Source organism: Scyliorhinus torazame, chromosome 4, assembly GCF_047496885.1.
Source record: "Scyliorhinus torazame isolate Kashiwa2021f chromosome 4, sScyTor2.1, whole genome shotgun sequence".
Taxonomy (NCBI): domain Eukaryota; kingdom Metazoa; phylum Chordata; class Chondrichthyes; order Carcharhiniformes; family Scyliorhinidae; genus Scyliorhinus; species Scyliorhinus torazame.
In genome coordinates this window covers 37,398,702-37,418,972 of record NC_092710.1, presented here as the reverse complement: position 1 = coordinate 37,418,972, position 20,271 = coordinate 37,398,702, and the positions used below count along the sequence as shown (strand labels likewise).

The 20,271-nt window shown below is 46.6% G+C and overlaps 2 non-coding genes across 2 annotated transcripts; one reads left to right on the top strand and one right to left on the bottom strand.

Moving 5' to 3' along the window:
• Positions 1-11,599: 11,599 nt before the first annotated feature.
• On the bottom strand, positions 11,600-11,672 carry trnak-uuu (transfer RNA lysine (anticodon UUU)). Its single transcript has one exon. It is a non-coding gene; the product is annotated as a tRNA-Lys (tRNA).
• Positions 11,673-18,774: 7,102 nt separating this feature from the next.
• Positions 18,775-18,847, top strand: trnav-uac (transfer RNA valine (anticodon UAC)). Its single transcript has one exon. It is a non-coding gene; the product is annotated as a tRNA-Val (tRNA).
• The last annotated feature ends 1,424 nt before the right edge of the window (positions 18,848-20,271 follow it).

The window sequence follows — 20,271 nt, the reverse complement described above, 5'->3', positions numbered from 1 at the left end:
TATACTGTGGAGTGAGAAAGAAAGACGAGCCAAAGCCACAGAAACCCATGGAAACCGGGTGCGAATGGCCACAGAAACCCAGGGGACAGAGTGCAGAATGGCTTTGAATTCAGAAAACAAAGTGAAATGTATTTAAATATAAATGTGATGGAATTTATTGGAACATAACAATGAGGTTTAACTGAACAGCAGCAACGGACAGATCCAAAGAACATCCTTTATTAAGACTGGATGAAATTCAATTGCTGATCATGTCGGAATTCAGATTCAACTCGCCTAAAAGCTCAAAATCAGCAAAAAAATGATAATAAATCAGCATAACGCAAATATTTCAGGGACCAATCTGAAAGCGATGGGCAGAGATTTCTCCTTGTAATGATGGTATTATTCACACAAAAGAGAATAGATGAAATCCTGAATCCCGTGGAATGCAAAGGCGAAGGTCCTTGGCTGGAAACTGGGATTGGAACATACAGGGGTTTGAGGGGTAGCAGACGCACAATGCGCCGATGGGCTTCTTTCCCTGTGGATTCACTCGACGAGTTCAGGTCAGCGTCGATCATTGGGATTTAAGAAGATCGCCCGAACAAGCCCTTGTACCTGGACCCTCAGATTAAAAGTTTGATGCTCTACAGACTGAGCTGTCCGGGCTGTGAGTGGCGGCGTCTATAGTGACCGCATTCCCTCTTCGCTTTTGCTCCTCTCGCTCCGCTGTTGCCCCTCTTTCCTCTGCTTATGCTGTGCCTCTCTTCCAGAACAAACAGGTGCTTCCTCTGCCCTGCGCCACTCTCTGAATCCGGACAGCATATCAGCAGCTCCGACTCTGAATTCAGGGCGAGTTTAGAGCTGTGCTGCTCTTCGGCGCTTCACTCCGATACTCCGCCCACCGAGTCCCTTTGCTGGTGACTGGTTATTCCCAGATGGGTTTGGGACAGTCACTTCCTGACTCTCAATGACTTAACATTCTGCCTCAAGGTTCGCTGCGTCCAGCACGCTTGCTTCAAAACGGTTCTTTACAAAAGCAAAACCTCCCCTTTGCCTAACAACTTCCGCCCCGGACCGGCCTCCCCGAAAAGGCACCGGAATGTGGTGACTAGGGGCTTTTCACAGTAACTTCATTGAAGCCTACTTGTGACAATAAGCGATTTTCATTTCATTTTCATTTAATTAAACGCTCTTTCATTTTGAGTCTTTTTCGAGAATTGCCTGACTCAAAGAGAAAAAATTGGGCACAATCAGCTGAACGTGACTTTGTGGACACGCAAACATGTTATACAGCAAGTCAGGTGTTGACAGCTGATCCATTCCCATCAAATCGACGCTTTACAAAGGTTCCGGATCGATGGAACAATCACAAACTCCAGTCATATAAGGAGCGTAGCTGCCGCCAGCTGGTTCAATAGTATAGTGGTTATCACGTCTGCTTTACACGCAGCTGGTCCTGCTTTCGAGCCCCAATGGAACCATTGCTGCTTTTGGACCAGTTGTGACCAATTGAATTTCCATGTGAACAGAAAGACAACCACGAAAGAGGAAATGCTGGAAAATCTCAGCAAGTCTGGCAGCATCTACAGGGAGAGCTAAGAGCGCACGTTTCGAGTCCGATGAGTCTTTGTCAAAGCTAACAGACAGAGAAAGTGGGAAATATTTATACTGTGGAGGGAGAAAGAAAGGTGAGCCATAGCCACAGAAATCCAAGGAAACCGGGTGCTAATGGCCACAGAAACCCAGAGGACAGTGTGCAGAATGGCTTTGAATGAAGAAAACAAATTGAAATGTATTTAAATATAAATGTGATGGAATATAACAATGAGGCTTAACTGAACAGCAGCGATGGACAGATCCAAAGAGCATCCTTCATTGGGGCTGGATGAAATTCAATTTCTGATTATAGAATCATAGAATCATAGAAGTTTACAGCATGGAAACAGGCCCTTCAGCCCAACCAGTCCATGCCACCCAGTTTTTACCATTAAGCTAGTCCCAGTTGCCCGCACTTGGCGCATAACCCTCTATACCCATCTTGCCCATGTAACTATCTAAATGCTTTTTAAAAGACACAATTGTACCCGCCTCTACTACTACCTCTGGCAGCACATTCCAGACACTCACTGCCCTCTGAGTGAAGAAATTGCCCCTCTGGGCCCTTCTGAATCTCTCCCCTCTCACCTTAAACCTATGCCCTCTAGTTTTAGACTCCCCTACCTTTGGGAAAATATGTTGACTATCTACCTTATCTATGCCCCTCATTATTTTATAGACCTCTATAAGTTCACCCCTAAGCCTCCTACGCTCCAGGGAAAAAAGTCCCAGTCTATCCAGCCTCTCCTTATAACTCAAACCATCAAGTCCCGGTAACATCCTAGTAAATCTTTTCTGCACTCTTTCTAGTTTAATAATATCCTTTCTATAATAGGGTGACCAGAACTGCACACAGTATTCCAAGTGTGGTCGTACCAATGTCTTGTACAACTTCAACAAGACGTCCCAACTCCTGTATTCAATGTACTGACCAATGAAACCAAGCATGCCCAATGCCTTCTTCACCACCCTGTCCACCTGCGACTCCACCTTCAAGGAGCTATGAACCTGTACTCCTAGATCTCTTTGTTCTGTAACTCTCCCCAACGCCATACCATTAACTGAGTAGGTCCTGGCCTGATTCGATCTGCCAAAATGCATCACCTCACATTTATCTAAATTAAACTCCATCTGCCATTCATCGGCCCACTGGCCTAATTGATCAAGATCCGGTTGCAATCCTAGATACCCTTCTTCACTATCCACTGTGCCACCAATCTTGGTGTCATCTGCAAACTTACTAACCAGGCCTCCTAAATTCTCATCCAAATCATTAATATAAATCACAAATAACAGTGGACCCAGCACCGATCCCTGAGGCACACCACTGGTCACAGGCCTCCAGTTTGAAAAACAACCCTCTACAACCACCCTCTGTCTTCTGTCGTCCAGCCAATTTTGAATCCAATTGGCAACCTCACCCTGGATCCCGTGAGCTTTAACCTTCTGCAACAACCTACCATGCGGTACCTTGTCAAAGGCTTTGCTCAAGTCCATGTAGACAACGTCTACTGCACTGCACTCATCTACCTTCTTGTTCACCCCCACAATAAACTCAATCAAATTTGTGAGACATGATTTTCCACGCACAAAGCCATGCTGACTGCCCCAAATCCGTCCTTGCCTCTCTAAATGCTTGTAGATCCTGTCTCCAAGAATACCTTCTAGCAACTTACCTACTACAGACGTTAGGCTCACCGGTCTGTAGTTCCCAGGCTTTTCCTGCTGCCCTTCTTAAACAAGGGCACAACATTCGCGACTCTCCAATCTTCAGGCACCTCACCTGTGGCTGCCGATGAATCAAATATCTCTGTTAGGGGACCCGCAATTTCCTCCCTAGCCTCCCACAACATCCTGGGATACATTTCATCAGGTCCCGGGGATTTATCTACCTTGATGCGCTTTAAGGCATCCAGCACCTCCTCCTCTGTAATATGCACACTTCTCAAGACATCACTATTTATTTCCCTTAGTTTCCTAACATCCATGCCTTTCTCCACCGTGAATACTGATGAGAAATATTCATTCAGGGTCTCACCCAACTCTTGTTGCTCTGCACATAGATGCCCTTGTTGATCCTTAAGAGGCCCTACTCTGTCCCTAGTTACTCTATTTCCCTTTATGTATCTGTAGACGCTCTTTGGATTCTCCTTTGCATTATTTGCCAAAGCAATTTCATGTCCCCTTTTTGCCCTCCTGATTTCCCTCTTAACTCTATTTCGACAATCTCTATACTCTTCAAGGGATCCACTTCATCCCAGTTGTTTATGTACGTCATATGCCTCCTTCTCCTTTTGAGAGTCTCAATATCTCGAGTAATCCAGGGTTCCCTACTTCTACCAGCCTTGCCCTTCACTCGAAAGGGAATGTGCTTACCCTGAACCCTGGTGAACACATTTTTAAAAGCCTCCCATTTACCAGCCGTCCCTTTGCCTGCCAACAGTCTCTCCCAATCTACCTCTGAAAGTTCCTGTCTGATAACATCAAAATTGGCCTTGCCCCAATTAAGAATTTTAACTCTTGGGCCAGACCTATCATTCTCCATGGCTATCTTAAAACTAATGGAGTTATGGTCACTTGTCCCAAAGTGACCCCTCACTAACACTTCTGTCACTTGCCCTTCCATATTTCCCAGACGAGGTCAAGTTTTGCCCCCTCTCTAGTCGGTCCATCCACATACTGAATGAGAAATTCCTCCTGAATACACTCAACAAAATTCCCTCCATCCAAGCCCCTAATGCTTTGGCTGTCCCAGTCAATGTTGGGAAAGTTAAAGTCCCCTACTATTACTGCCCTATTTTTCTTGCAGCTATCTCCTTACATATTTGGTCCTCAATTTCCCGCTGATTATTTGGGAGCCTATAGTACAGTCCTATCAAGGTGATCTCTCCCTTCTTATTTTTCAGTTCCACCCATCTAGACTCAGTGGGCGAACACTCGGATATATCCCCTCTAAGTACTGCCGTGATGTTCTCCCAAATCAAAAACGCCACTCCCCCTCCTCTCTTACCTCCTGTTCTATCCTTTCTACAGCATCTGTACCCCGGAACATTGAGCTGCCAGTCCTGCCCCTCCCTTAGCCATGTTTCAGTCATAGCTATAATATCCCAGTCCCATGTGCCCATCCATGCCTTGAGTTCATCCGCTTTGCCCGTCAGGCCCCTTGCATTGAAATAAATGCAGTTTAATGTAGACTTTACCTGCTCTCTGCCCTGCTTTCTCTGGTCATGCTTTACACACTCTCCCTTCCTGCCTTTTGTTTCCGTCCCCACTGACTTCCTACATCGGTTCCCACCCCCCTGCCACATTAGTTTTAACCCTCCCCAACTGCACTAGCAAACTAGCAATCCTGTCAGAATTCAGATTCAACGCGCCTAAAAGCTCAAAATCAGCAAAAAAAATGATAATAAATCAGCATAACGCAAATATTTCAGGGATCAATCTGAAAGCGATGGGCAGAGATTTCTCCTTGTAATGATGGTATTATTCACACAAAGGAGAATTGTTGAAACCTTGAACCCCGTGGAATGCAAAGGCGCCGGTCCTTGGCTGGAAACTGGGATTGGAACAGACAGGGGTTTGAGGGGTTTAAAACCACTTACCTTTACAGGAGCAGCCCTTTGGATTTCGGCGGCAGCGGTGCGCAGGGGCCCTGTGGGAGGTGAGTAGCGACTTTAAAAAGCCTTACCTGGTTCCCTGTCTGTTCTTTTCTGTTTTATTTGTTTTTATATAAGGCGGGAACCGGAAGTTCGACCGGCGGACCTCTAGGAAGTCCCCCCCCCCCCCCCAACCAATTAATTCTGGTGGAGAGGAAACCCGAGGCACTGCACGTGTAGTTTCTCCCACCCGCCCTCCTCCTCTAAGCTAATAATAAGACCCATTGGTGTAAAGTAAGTGCCATATTATATTATTACTATATTATTAGCATTGTGCAGGTCAAGGTTCGGAGGTGGAGGAGCAGTCTCTGTCAGCGAGAGAACCTGAGAACATCTAAGACACTCAGAAGGTAAGAAGGTAAGTAAGTGATTTTTACTTATTTTTACTTTTATACCTTTTTTCAAATTGTGTGTGTCGGGGAAGGAAACTGAAGTGACATCACAGAGATGCTGTGGCCAGAGTGGCTGGTTGGGATTCTACCCTAAATTTTAAAAAAAATTTGAGTATTTGGTAACTAATTAAACATAATAACTTAATTATAATTTAGAGGGATATCTAAGACAGAGATCGGAGAGTACTATAGTTAGCTATCGCATTTCTATTAGAAATCTAGTGCTAGGAAACAGATCGTTGACAGTAACTTTGAAATTTAAAAAAAAATATTTTTTTAAAAAAAGACAAATTTTAATTTTAATTAATTGACGCAATGTCAGTTAGAGGGGTGCTGTGCTCTGACTGAGATGTGCAGGTCCGGGAGGCTTCCAGCGTCCCGGGTGTCTTCATCTGCAGAAAGTGCACCCAACTGGAGCTCCTCACAGACCGCATGGTTCGGTTGGGGAAGCAATTGGATGCACTTCGGAGCATGCAGGTGGCGGAAAGCGTCATAGATCGCAGTTATGTAAATGTGGTCACACCCAAGGTGCAGGCAGAGAAATGGGTGACCACCAGAAAGGGCAGGCAGTCAGTGCAGGAATCCCCTGTGGTTGTCCCCCTCTCGAACAGATATACCCCTTTGGATACTGTCGGGGGGATAGCCTATCAGGGGAAAACAGCAGCAGGCAGAGCAGTGGCACCACGGCTGGCTCTGATGTTCAGAAGGGAGGGTCAAAGCGCAGAATAGTAATAGGGGACTCTATAGTCAGGGGCACAGATAGGCGCTTCTGTGGACGTGAAAGAGACTCCAGGATGGTATGTTGCCTCCCTGGTGCCAGGGTCCAGGATGTCTCCGAACGGGTAGAGGGCATCCTGAAGGGGGAGGGCAAACAGGCAGAGGTCGTTGTACATATTGGTACTAACGACATAGGCAGGAAGGGGCATGAGGTCCTGCAGCAGGAGTTCAGGGAGCTAGGCAGAAAATTAAAAGACAGGACCTCGAGGGTTGTAATCTCGGGATTACTCCCTGTGCCACGTGCCAGTGAGGCTAGAAATAGGAAGATAGAGCAGATAAACACGTGGCTAAACAGATGGTGTAGGAGGGAGGGTTTCCATTATCTAGACCACTGGGAGCTCTTCCGGGGCAGATGTGACCTGTATAACAAGGACGGGTTGCATCTAAACCGGAGAGGCATAAATATCCTGGCCGCGAGGTTTGCTAGTGTCACACGGGAGGGTTTAACTAGTATGGCAGGGGGTGGGCACGGGAGCAATAGGTCAGAAGGTGAGAGCATTGAGGGAGAACTAGGGAATCGGGACAGTGTGGCTCTGAGGCAGAGAAGACGGGGAGAAGTTGCTGAACACAGCGGGCCTGGTGGCCTGAAGTGCATATGTTTTAATGCAAGGAGCATTACGGGTAAGGCAGATGAACTTAGAGCTTGGATTAGTACTTGGAACTATGATGTTGTTGCCATTACAGAGACCTGGTTGAGGGAGGGGCAGGTTTGGCAGCTAAAAGTTCCAGGATTTAGATGTTTCAGGCGGGATAGACGGGGATGTAAAAGGGGAGGTGGAGTTGCGCTACTTGTTCGGGAGAATATCACAGCTGTACTGCGAGAGGACACCTCAGAGGGCAGTGAGGCTATATGGGTAGAGATCAGGAATAAGAAGGGTGCAGTCACAATGTTGGGGGTATACTACAGGCCTCCCAACAGCCAGCGGGAGATAGAGGAGCACATAGGTAGACAGATTTTGGAAAAGAGTAAAAACAACAGGGTTGTGGTGATGGGAGACTTCAACTTCCCCAATATTGACTGGGACTCACTTAGTGCCAGGGGCTTAGACGGGGCGGAGTTTGTAAGGAGCATCCAGGAGGGCTTCTTAAAACAATATGTAGACAGTCCAACTAGGGAAGGGGCGGTACTGGACCTGGTATTGGGGAATGAGCCCGGCCAGGTGGTAGATGTTTCAGTAGGGTAGCATTTCGGTAACAGTGACCACAATTCAGTAAGTTTTAAAGTACTGGTGGACAAGGATAAGAGTGGTCCGAGGATGAATGTGCTAAATTGGGGGAAGGCAAATTATAACAATATTAGGCGGGAACTGAAGAACATAGATTGGGGGCGGATGTTTTAGGGCAAATCAACATCTGACATGTGGGAGGCTTTCAAGTGGCAGTTGAAAGGAATACAGGACCGGCATGTTCCTGTGAGGAAGAAAGATAAATACGGCAATTTTCGGGAACCTTGGATGACGAGTGATATGATAGGCCTCGTCAAAAAGAAAAAGGAGGCATTTGTCAGGGCTAAAAGGCTGGGAACAGACGAAGCCTGCGTGGAATATAAGGAAAGTAGGAAGGAACTTAAGCATGGAGTCAGGATGGCTAGAAGGGGTCACGAAAAGTCTTTGGCAAATAGGGTTAAGGAAAATCCCAAGGCATTTTACACGTGCATAAAAAGCAAGAGGGTAGCCAAGGAAAGGGTTGGCCCACTGAAGGATAGGCAAGGGAATCTATGTGTGGAGCCAGAGGAAATGGGTGAGGTACGAAATGAATACTTTGCATCAGTATTCACCAAAGAGAAGGAATTGGTAGATGTTGAGTCTGGAGAAGGGGGTGTGGATAGCCTGGGTCACATTGTGATCCAAAAAGACGAGGTGTTGGTGTCTTAAAAAATATTAAGGTCGATAAGTCCCCAGGGCCTGATGGGATCTACCCCAGAATACTGAAGGAGGCTGGGGTGGAAATTGCTGAGGCCTTGACAGAAATCTTTGGATCCTTGCTGTCTTCAGGGGATGTCCCGGAGGACTGGAGAATAGCCAATGTTGTTCCTCTGTTTAAGAAGGGTAGCAAGGATAATCCCGGTAACTACAGGCCGGTGAGCCTTACTTCAGTGGTAGGGAAATTACTGGAGAGAATTCTTTGAGGCAGGATCTACTCCCATTTGGAAGCAAATGGACGTATTAGTGAGAGGCAGCACGGTTTTGTGAAGGGGAGGTCGTGTCTCACTAACTTGATAGAGTTTTTCGAGGAGGTCACTAAGATGATTGATGCAGGTAGGGCAGTAGATGTTATCTATATGGACTTCAGTAAGGCCTTTGACAAGGTCCCTCATGGTGTACTAGTACAAAAGGTGAAGTCACACGGGATCAGGGGTGAGCTGGCAAGGTGGATACAGAACTGGCTAGGCCATAGAAGGCAGAGAGTAGCAATGGAGGGATGCTTTTCTAATTGGAGGGCTGTGACCAGTGGTGTTCCACAGGGATCAGTGCTGGGACCTTTGCTCTTTGTAGTGTATATAAATGATTTGGAGGAAAATGTAACTGGTCTGATTAGTAAGTTTGCAGACGACACAAAGGTTGGTGGAATTGCGGATAGCGATGAGGACTGTCGGAGGATACAGCAGGATTTAGATTGTCTGGAGACTTGGGCGGAGAGATGACAGATGGAGTTTAATCCGGACAAATGTGAGGTAATGCATTTTGGAAGGTCTAATGCAGGTAGGGAATATACAGTGAATGGTAGAACCCTCAAGAGTATTGAAAGTCAAAGAGATCTAGGAGTACAGGTCCACAGGTCATTGAAAGGGGCAACACAGGTGGAGAAGGTAGTCAAGAAGGCATACGGTATGCTTACCTTCATTGGCCGGGGCATTGAGTATAAGAATTGGCAAGTCATGTGGCAGCTGTATAGAACCTTAGTTAGGCCACACTTGGAGTAAAGTGTTCAATTCTGGTCGCCACACTACCAGAAGGATGTGGAGGCTTTAGAGAGGGTGCAGAAGAGATTTACCAGAATGTTGCCTGGTATGGAGGGCATTAGCTATGAGGAGCGATTGAATAAACTCGGTTTGTTCTCACTGAATCGAAGGAGGTTGAGGGGAGACCTGATAGAGGTATTTAAAATTATGAGGGGCACAGAGAGAGTGGATAGTCAGAGAGGCTTTTCCCCAGGGTAGAGGGGTCAATTACTAGGGGGCATAGGTTTAAGGTGAGAGGGGCAAGGTTTAGAGTAGATATACGAGGCAGGTTTTTTACGCAGAGTGTAGTGGGTGCCTGGAACTCGCTACCGGAGGAGGTAGTGGAAGCAGGGACGATAGGGACATTTAAGGGGCATCTTGACAAATATATGAATACGATGGGAATAGAAGGATACGGACCCAGGAAGTGTAGAAGATTGTAGTTTAGCCGGGCAGCATGGTCGGTACGGGCTTGGAGGGCCTGTTCCTGTGCTGTACATTTCTTTGTTCTTTGTTCTTTGTTGGGTAGCAGAGGCAAAATGGGTCGATGGGCTTCTTTCCCAGTGGATTCTCTCGATAAGTTCAGGTCAGCGTCGATCATTGGGATTTAAAATGATCGCCCGAACAGGGACTTGAACCCGGGACCCTTAGATTAAAAGCCAGATGCTCTACCGATTGAGCTATCCGGGCTGGGTGTCATAACGCCTGTAGTAACCGCATTCCTTCTTCGCTGTTGCTCCTCTCGCTCCATTGTTGCCCCTCTTTCCTCTGCTTGTGCTGTGCCTCTCCTCCAGAACAAACAGCTGCTTCCTTTGCCCTGCGCCACTATCTGAATCCGGACAGCATATCAACAGCTCCGCATCTGGATTCAGGGCGAGTTCAGAGCTGTGCTGCTCTTTGGCGCTTCACTCCGATACTCCGCCCACCGAGTCCCTTTCCTGGTGACTGGGTATTCCCAGTTGGGTTTGGGACAGTCACTTCCTGACTCTCAATGACTCAACATTCTGTCTCAAGGTTCGCTGCTACCAGCACGCTTGCTTCAAAACTGTTCTTTACAAAAGCGAAACCTCCCCTTTGCCTAACAACTTCCGCGCCGTACCGGCCTCCCCGAACAGGCGCCGGAATATGGTGACTAGGGGCTATTCACAGTAACTTCATTGAAGCCGACTCGTGACAATAAGCGATTTTCATTTCATTTTTATTTCATTAAATGCTCTTTCATTTTGAGTCTTTTTCGACAATTGCCTGATTCAAAAAGGAAATGTGGGCACAATCAGCTGAACGCGACTTTGTGGGACACGCAAAAATGTTATACAGCAAATCAGGTGTTGACAGCTTATTCATTCCCATCAAATTGACGCTTTACAAAGGTTCCGGAGCGATGGAACAATCACAATCTCCAGTCATATAAGGAGTGTAGCTGCCGCCTGCTGGATCCATGGTGTAGTGGTTATCACGCCTGCTTTACACGCAGCAGGTCCAGTTGACACATTGCTCATTTTGGACAAGTTGCGACAAATAGCATTTCCATGTAAACAGAAATACTACCACGAAAGATAAAATGCTGGAAAATCTCAGCACGTCTGGCAGCATCTGTCGGGAGAGCAAAGAGCTAACGTTTCGAGTCCGATGACTCTTTGACAAAGCTCACAGACAGAGAAAGTGGGAAATATTTATACTGTGGAGTGAGGAAGAAAGATGAGCCATAGCCACAGAAACTCAGGGAAACCGGGTGCTAATGGCCACAGAAACCCAGGGCACAGAGTGCAGAATGGCTTTGAATTAAGAAAACAAAGTGAAATGTATTTAAATATAAATGTGATGGAATTCATTGGGACATAACAATGAGGTTTAACTGAACAGCAGCAACGGACAGATCCAAAGATCATCCTTTATTGGGACTGGATGAAATTCATTTTCTGATCATGTCGGGATTCAGATTCAACTCGCCTAAAAGCTCAAAATCAACAAAAAAATGATAATATTCAGCATAACGCAAATATTTCAGGGATCAATCTTAAAGCGATGGGCAGAGATTTCTCCTTGTAATGATGGTATTATTCACACAAAAGAGAATAGATGAATCCTTGAACCCCGTGGAATGCAAAGGCGACGGACCTTGGCTGGAAACTGGGATTGGAACAGACAGGGATGTGAGGGGTAGCAGAGGGACAATGGGCCGATGGGCTTCTTTCCCTGTGGATTCACTCGATGGATTCACGTGAGCATCGATTATTGGGATCTAAAACGATCGCTCGAACATGGACTTGAACCCTGGACCCTCAGATTAAAAGTCTGATGCTCTACCGACTGAGCTATCCGGGCTGTGAGTGAAGTCGCCTGTAGTGACCGCATTCCCCCTTCGCTGTTCTTCCTCTCGCTCCGCCGTTGACCTTCTTTCCTCTTCTTATGCTGCGCCTCTCCTCCAGAACATATCGCTGCTTCCATTGCCGTGCGCCTCTCTCTGAATCCGGACAGCATATCAGCAGCTCCGCCTCTGGATTCGGGGCGAGTTCAGAGCTGTGCTGCTCTTTGGCGCTTCACTCCGATACTCCGCCTACCGAGCCCCTTTCCTGGTGACTGGTTATTCCCAGTTCGGTTTGGGACAGTCACTTCCTGACTCTCAATGACTCAACATTCCGACTCAAGGTTCGCTGCGTCCAGCACACTTGCTTCAAAACTGTTCTTTACAAAAGCGAAACCTCAACTTTGCCTAACAACTTCCGTGCCGTACCGGCCTCCCCGAACAGGCGCCGGAATGTGGTGACTAGGGGCATTTCGCAGTAACTTCATTGAAGCCTACTTGTGACAATGAGCGATTTTCGTTTCATTTTCATTTCATTAAACGCTCTTTCATTTTGAGTCTTTTTCGAGAATTGCATGACTCAAAGAGGAAAAATTGGGCACAGTCAGCTGAACGCGACTTTGTGGGACACGCAAACATGTTATACAGCAAGTCAGGTGTTGACAGATGATCCATTCCCATCAAATCGACGCTTTACAAAGGTTCCGGAGCGATGGAACAATCACAAACTCCGGTCATATAAGGAGTGTAGCAGCCGCCAGCTGGTTGGTCATTAAGATGAATACATGAGAAATTTGATGAGTAGAAAGTTTGCAGATTGGGCGATGCTCCAGGCACAATGTGTTCAACAATGCCGAAGCCAGCATAAGTGTTGGTGAGAAGATTGTCAGTTGGAAACGTGCAGAAAGTTCAAGGGGAAAGCAAATCCTTACGGCTTGCTGGCAACCTAAAGGGTGGAATTTACAAAAGGCAAATTCGCCCGATCCAGCTTGTTCGCGATCAGTCAGGAAAGAATACTTAATTCTCCATTCACGACTTGACTAAATTTGGAATTCACATGGTCACACGAGGTGCTCGTACGGAAATGGCTGGTTAACTCAATGGTAAGAGCGTGGTGCTATTAACGCCAAGGTCGCGGGTTCGATTCTCGTATGGGTTAACAAAACAACTCCGACACGAAGTGATCTGCTTGCCTCATTGGTTTGCAGGCAACCGGTCCAGTGTTACTGGGGCGGCATTATTAGCGATCTTGGCGTTTTTAGCATCTCGCTGTAACCATTGAGTTAACCAGCCATTTCCATACGTGCACCTCGTGTGACCATGTCGATTCCAAATTTAGTCAAGTCGTGAATGGAGAATTGAGTATTCTTTCCTGACTGATCGCGAACAAGCTGGATCGGGCGAATTTGCCTTTTGTAAATTCCACCCTTAAGGTTGCCAGCAAGCCGGAAGGATTTTCTTTCCCCTTGAACTTTCTGCACGTTTCCAACTGACAAACTTCTCACCAACACTTACGCTGGCTTCGGCATTGTTGAACACATTGTGCCTGGAGCATCGCCCAATCTGCAAACTTTCTCCTCATCAGATTTCTCATATATTCATCTTTATGATAGAAATTTCACAGTAACTTATAGGCAGTGTTAATGTACGCCTACTTGTGCCAGTAAAGATTATTATTATTCTAGCACGGGATGTGTTAAGGTTCACATTTCCAGTACTTGGCCGCAAAAGCCTTTGGACGGCTTTTTTCATTGAAAGAGTAAAAGCAGCTGACACTGTGAATTCAAAATTCAGTCGAAATGTAACCGTGCCGCAATAAAGTGCGTGCAGATTATTCAGTAAGAAGTCTCACAGCACCATATTAAAGTCCAACAGGTTGATTTGAAATCGTAAGCTTTGGCAACGCTGTCCCTTCATCAGGTAAAGTGGTCCTTCATCACTTCAACTGATGAAGGGACGGCGCTGCCAAAGCTTGTGATTTCAAATAAACCTGTTGCTGTCACACTTCTTGTTGCTGTCACACTTCTTTCTGTATCCAGCGCCAGCATCTCAACATCATACAGATTATTTGCAATTGCAGGACAGGCGCTCACATTAGTCCGAATGGACGGCTGCTGCTTCAGCACGAAATGATGATGAGCCAGCTTAATTTTAAATTGGGGTAAATGGTTCGGGGATTTACAAGCTAAGGAAATTAACCGGGAGATCATGCGTCGCCTCTCAATAGATTAGCAAACAAGTTTACTTCTCGCCTTAAGGTATTTTGATCGTTCCAGACGTGTTTCAGTGCAATTACCTGAGGAAGGAGCAGCGCTCCGGAAGCTAGTGACATCGGAACAAACCTGTTGGACTTTAACCTGGTGTTGTAAGACTTCTTACTGTGCTCACCCCAGACCAACGCCCGCATCTCCACATCAGTATAATTAGCACCACATTATAAATGGGTAGTGCAGATTTTTGAAAAAGACATTTCGAAGCATCAAATGTATTTGGCGTAGCCAGCAAACGGCTGCATGTTAAGCAATCGGTTTGTTGAAGGTGGCAGCATTTGAGCCAAATTACTGGCAAGAGGGTTAGTAATTCCTGCACAGCGCTGCTGATCTATTCCATGCCGCAATTTCAAGGTAGGCTGATATGACATCGTACCGTGGCTGTTTGCAACGCTGCCTGGAGCAGACTAGCCTGAAATATTGCAATGAAGGAGACGTAAAGCACAGTTCAGAGCGACGTGAATTGTCATCTGCAGGAGTTCGCTGTTGATTAGGAGACGTTGGACACATTTGTGACACAGAAATGTAAAAGAACGACAGTTTCTCAGAAAAAGTGGCAGATAATGTCCAAGAGGCGCCAAGCAGTTAAAGGGAACTCTGCGCCGTCGCAGCGGAGTCAAAATGCCGCTACAGCTTGCCGGAAAAGCGGAGATTATTTCACGCTGTGGTTACTTCGTACAAGATAGAATCCGCGACCTTGGCGTTATTAGCACCACGTCTAACCACCTGAGCTAACCGGCCAAGTATGCGTTTTTGGCTGGAGTGACCATGCCGTTTCCAAATTCACTCCAGTCCTGAATGGTGGGCACGTCTGACATGTTGCGTGGCTATTTCCAAAGTTGCCTGGAGCAGATCTGCCTGAAAATTGCAGGAATTGGAGGTAAGACATTGTTCAGAACGACGTGAATTGTCATCGCTGTAGACGAAGAAACTTTGGAAACATGTTACCGACACGTTTGTGGCGTAGAAATGTAAAAGAATGAAAAAGTGGCAGATATTATCCAAGAGGAGTCAAGCAGATAAAAGGGACTCTGCGCTGCTTCAGGTCAGTAATAACGCCGCCCCAGTAACATTGGGCTGGTTGCCTGCAAACATATGAGGCAAGCAGATCACTTCGTGATGACGTTGTATTGTTGACCCGTACGAGGATCGAACCCGCGACCTTGGCGTTATTCGCACCACGCTTTAACCATTGAGCTGCATACAGTATCCCAAGTGTGTCCGTACCAATGTCTTGTACAACTTCAACAAGACGTCCCAACTCCTGTATTCAATGTTCTGACCAATGAAACCAAGCATGCCGAATGCCTTCTTCACCACCCTGTCCACCTGCGACTCCACCTTCAAGGAGCTATGAACCTGTTCTCCTAGATATCTTTGTTCTGTAACTCTCCCCAACGCCATACCATTAACTGAGCAAGTCCTGGCCTGATTCGATCTGCCAAAATGCATCACCTCACATTTGTGTAAATTAAACTCCATCTGCCATTCGTCGGCCCACTGGCCTAATTGATCAAGATCCCGTTGCAATCCTAGATAACCTTCTTCACTATCCACTGTGCCACCAATCTTGGTATCATCTGCAAACTTACTAACCATGCCTCCTAAATTCTCATCCAAATCATTAATATAAATCACAAATAACAGTGGACCCAGCACCGATCCCTGAGGCACACCACTGGTCACAGGCCTCCAGTTTGAAAAACAACCCTCTACAACCACCCTCTGTCTTCTGTCGTCCAGCCAATTTTGAATCCAATTGGCAACCTCACCCTGGATCCCGTGAGCTTTAACCTTCTGCAACAATCTACCATGCGGTACCTTGTCAAAGGCTTTGCCAAAGTCCATGTAGACAACGTCTACTGCACTGCCCTCATCTACCTTCTTGGTCACCCCCTCAATAAACTCAATCAAATTTGTGAGACATGATTTTCCACGCACAAAGCCATGCTGACTGCCCCGAATCAGTCCTTGCCTCTCTAAATGCTTGCAGATCCTTTATCTCAGAATACCTTCGATCAACTTACCTACTACAGACGTTAGGCTCACCGGTCTGTAGTTCCCAGGCTTTTCCCTGCTGCCCTTCTTAAACAAGGGCACAACATTCGCTACTCTCCAATCTTCAGGCACCTTACCTGTGGCTGCCGATGATTCAAATATCTCTGTTAGGGGACCTGCCATTTCCTCCCTAGCCTCCCACAACATCCTGGGATACATTTCATCAGGTCCCGGGGATTTATCTACCTTGGTGCGCTTTCAGACTTCCAGCACCTCCTCCTCTGTAATATGCACACTTCTCAAGACATCACGATTTATTTCCCTTCGTTTCCTAACATCCATGCCTTTCTCTAACCGTGAATACCAATGAGAAATATTCATTCAGGATCTCACCCAACTCTTGAGGCTCTGCATATAGATGCCCTTGTTGATCCTTAAGAGGCCCAACTCTGTCCCTAGTTACTCATTTTCCCTTTATGTATCTGTAGAAGCTCTTTGGATTCTCCTTTGCAATATTTGCCAAAGCAATTTCATGTCCCCTTTTTGCCCTCCTGATTTCTCCCTTAACTCTATTTCGACAATCTCTATACTCTTCAAGGGATCCACTTGATCCCAGTTGTTTATGTACGTCAAATGCCTCCGTCTTTTTTTTGACCAGAGTCTCAATATCTCGAGTCATCCAGGATTCCCTACTTCTACCAGCCTTGCCCTTCACTCTAAAGGGAATGTGCTTACCCTGAACCCTGGTTAACACATTTTTAAAAGCCTCCCATTTACCAGCCGTCCCTTTGCCTGCCAACAGCCTCTCCCAATCTACCTCTGAAGTTTCCTGTCTGATACCATCAAAATTGGCCTTGCCCCAATTAAGAATTTTAACTCTTGGGCCAGACCTATCATTCTCCATAGCTATCTTAAAACTAATGGAGTTATGGTCACTTGTCCCAAAGTGATCCCTCACTAACACTTCTGTCACTTGCCCTTCCTTATTTCCCAAGACGAGGTCAAGTTTTGCCCCCTCTCTAGTCGGTCCATCCACATACTGAATGAGAAATTCCTCCTGAATGCACTCAAGAAATTTCCCTCCATCCAAGCCCCTAATGCTATGGCTGTCCCAGTCAAAGTTGGGAGAGTTTAAGTCCCCTACTATTACCACCCTATTTTTCTTGCAGCTATCTGTAATCTACTTACATATTTGCTCCTCAATTTCCCGCTGACTATTTGGGAGCCTGTAGTACAGTCCTATCAAGGTGATCTCTCCCTTCTTATTTTTCAGTTCCACACATATAGACTCAGTTGGCGAACCCTCGGATATATCCCCTCTAAGTACTGCCGTGATGTTCTCCCAAATCAAAAACGCCACTTCCCCTCCTCTCTTACCTCCTGTTCTATCCTTTCTCTAGCATCTGTACCACGGAACATTGAGCAGCCAGTCCTGCCCCTCCCTTAGCCATGTTTCAGTCATAGCTATAATATCGCAGTCCCATGTGCCCATCCATGCCCTGAGCTCATCCGCTTTGCCCGTCAGGCCCCTTGCATTGAAAAAATGCAGTTTAATGTAGACTTTCCCTGCTCTCTGCCCTGCTTTCTCTGGTCATGCTTTCCACACTCTCCCTTCCTGCCTTTTGTTTCCGTCCCCACTGACTTCCTACATCGGTTCCCATCCCCCTGCCACCTTAGTTTAAACCCTCCCCAACTGCACTAGCAAATTAGCAATCATGTCAGAATTCAGATTCAACTCGCCTAAAAGCTCAAAATCAGCAAAAAAATTATAATAAATCAGCATAACGCAAATATTTCAGGGATCAATCTTAAAGCGATGGGCAGAGATTTCTCCTTGTAATGATGGTATTATTCACACAAAGAAGAATAGATGAAACCTTGAACCCCGTGGAATGCAAAGGCGACGGTCCTTGCCTGGAAACTGGGATTGGAACAGATAGGGGTGTGAGGGGTAGCAGAGGCACAATGGGCCGATGGGCTTCTTTCCCAGTGGATTCTCTCGATGAGTTCAGGTCAGCGTCGATCATTGGGATTTAAAATGATCGCCCGAGGGACTTGAACCCGGGACCCGCAGATTAAAAGTCTGATGCTCTACCGACTGAGCTATCCGGTCTGGGTGTGTTGCCGCCAGTAGTGACCACATTCCAGCTTCGCTGTTGCTCCTCTCGCTCCATTGTTGCCCCTCTTTCCTCTGCTTATGCTGTGCCTCTCCTCCAGAACAAACAGCTGCTTCCTTTGCTCTGCGCCACTATCTGAATCCGGACAGCATATCAACAGCTCCGCCTCTGGATTATGGGCGAGTTCAGAGCTGTGCTGCTCTTTGGCACTTCACTCCGATACTCCGCCCACCGAGTGCCTTTCCTGGTGACTGGTTATTCCCAGTTGGGTTTGGGACTGTCACTTCCTGACTCTCAATGACTCAACATTCTGACTCAAGGTTCGCTGCGTCCAGCACGCTTGCTTCAAACTGTTCTTTACAAAAGCGAAACCTCCCCTTTGCCTAACAACTTCCGCGCCGGACCGGCCTCCCCGCACAGGCGCCGGAATGTGGTGACTAGGGGCTATTCACAGTAAATTCATTGAAGCCGACTCGTGACAATAAGCGATTTTCATTTCATTTTAATTTCATTAAACGCTCTTTCATTTTGAGACTTTTTCGACAATTGCCTGATTCAAAGAGAAAATTTGGGCACAATCAGCTGAACGCGACTTTGTGGGACACGCAAACATGTGATACAGCAAATCAGGTGTTAACAGATGATCCATTCCCATCAAGTCGACGCTTTACAAAGGTACCGGAGCGATGGAACAATCACAAACTCCGGTCATATAAGAAGTGCAGCAATCGCCAGCTGGTTCCATGGTGTAGTGGTGATCACGTCTGCTTTACACGCAGCATGTCCTGGATTCGAGCCCCAGTGGAACCATTGCTGCTTTTGGACAAGTTGTCACCAATTGAATTTCCATGTGAACAGAAATACAACCACGAGAGAGGAAATGCTGGAAAATCTCAGCAAGTCTGGCAGCATCGAGAGGGAGAACAAAGGGCTCACGTTTCGAGTCCGTTGACTCTTTGTCAAAGCTAACAGACAGAGAAAGTGGGAAATATTTATACTGTGGAGTGAGAAAGCAAGATGAGCCAGAGCTACAGAAACCCAGGGAAACCGGGTTTAAATGGCCACAGAAACCCAGGGGACAGAGTGCAGAATGGCTTTGAATTCAGAAAACAAAGTGAAATGTATTTAAATATAAATGTGATGGAACTTATTGGAACATAACAATGAGGTTTAACTGAACAGCAGCAACGGGCAGATCCAAAGAGCATCCTTTATTGGGACTGGATGAAATTCAATTTCTGATCGTGTCGGAATTCAGATTCAACTCGCCTAAAATCTCAAAATCAGCAAAAAAAAATGATAATAAATCAGCATAACGCAAATATTTCAGGGATCAATCTGAAAGCGATGGGCAGAGATTTCTCCTTGTAATGATGGTATTATTCACACAAAAGAGAATAGATGAAACCTCGAACCCCGTGGAATGCAAAGGCGACGGACCTTGGCTGGAAACTGGGATTGGAACAGACAGGGGTTTGAGGGGGAAAGAGGCACAATGGGCCGATGGGCTTCTTTTTAAGTGGATTCACACTATGGTTTCACGTCAGCATCGATCATTGGGATCTAAAATGATCGCTTGTACAGGGGTTTGAACCCTGGACCCTCAGATTAAAAGTCTGACGTTCTATCAACTGAGCTATCCGGGCTGCGACTAACGCTGTTTGCAGTGACCGGATTCCCCCTTCGCTGTTGTTCCTCTCGCTCCGCTGTTGCCCCTCTTTCCTCTTCTTATGCTGTGCCTCTCCTCCAGAACAAACAGCTGCCTCCTTTGCCCTGCGCCACTCTCTGAATCCGGACAGCATATCAGCAGCTCCGCCTCTGGATTCACGGCGAGTTCTGAGCTGTGCTGCCCTTCGGCGCTTCACTCCGATACACCGCCCACCGAGTCCCTTTCCTGGAGACTGGTTATTCCCAGTTGGGTTGGGGACAGTCACCTCCTGACTCTCAATGACTCAACATTCTGACTCAAGGTTCGCTGTATCCAGCACGCATGCTTCAAATCTGTTCTTTACAAAAGCGAAACCTCCCATTTGCCTAACAACTTCCGCGCCGTCCCGGCCTCCTCGGACAGGGGCCGGAATGTGGTGACTAGGGGCTTTTCACAGTAACTTAATTTAAGCCTACTTGTGACAATGAGCGATTTTCATTTCATTTTCATTTCATTGAACGCTCTTTCATTTTGAGTCTTTTTGGAGAATTGCCTGACTCAAAGAGAAAAAATTGGGCACAATCAG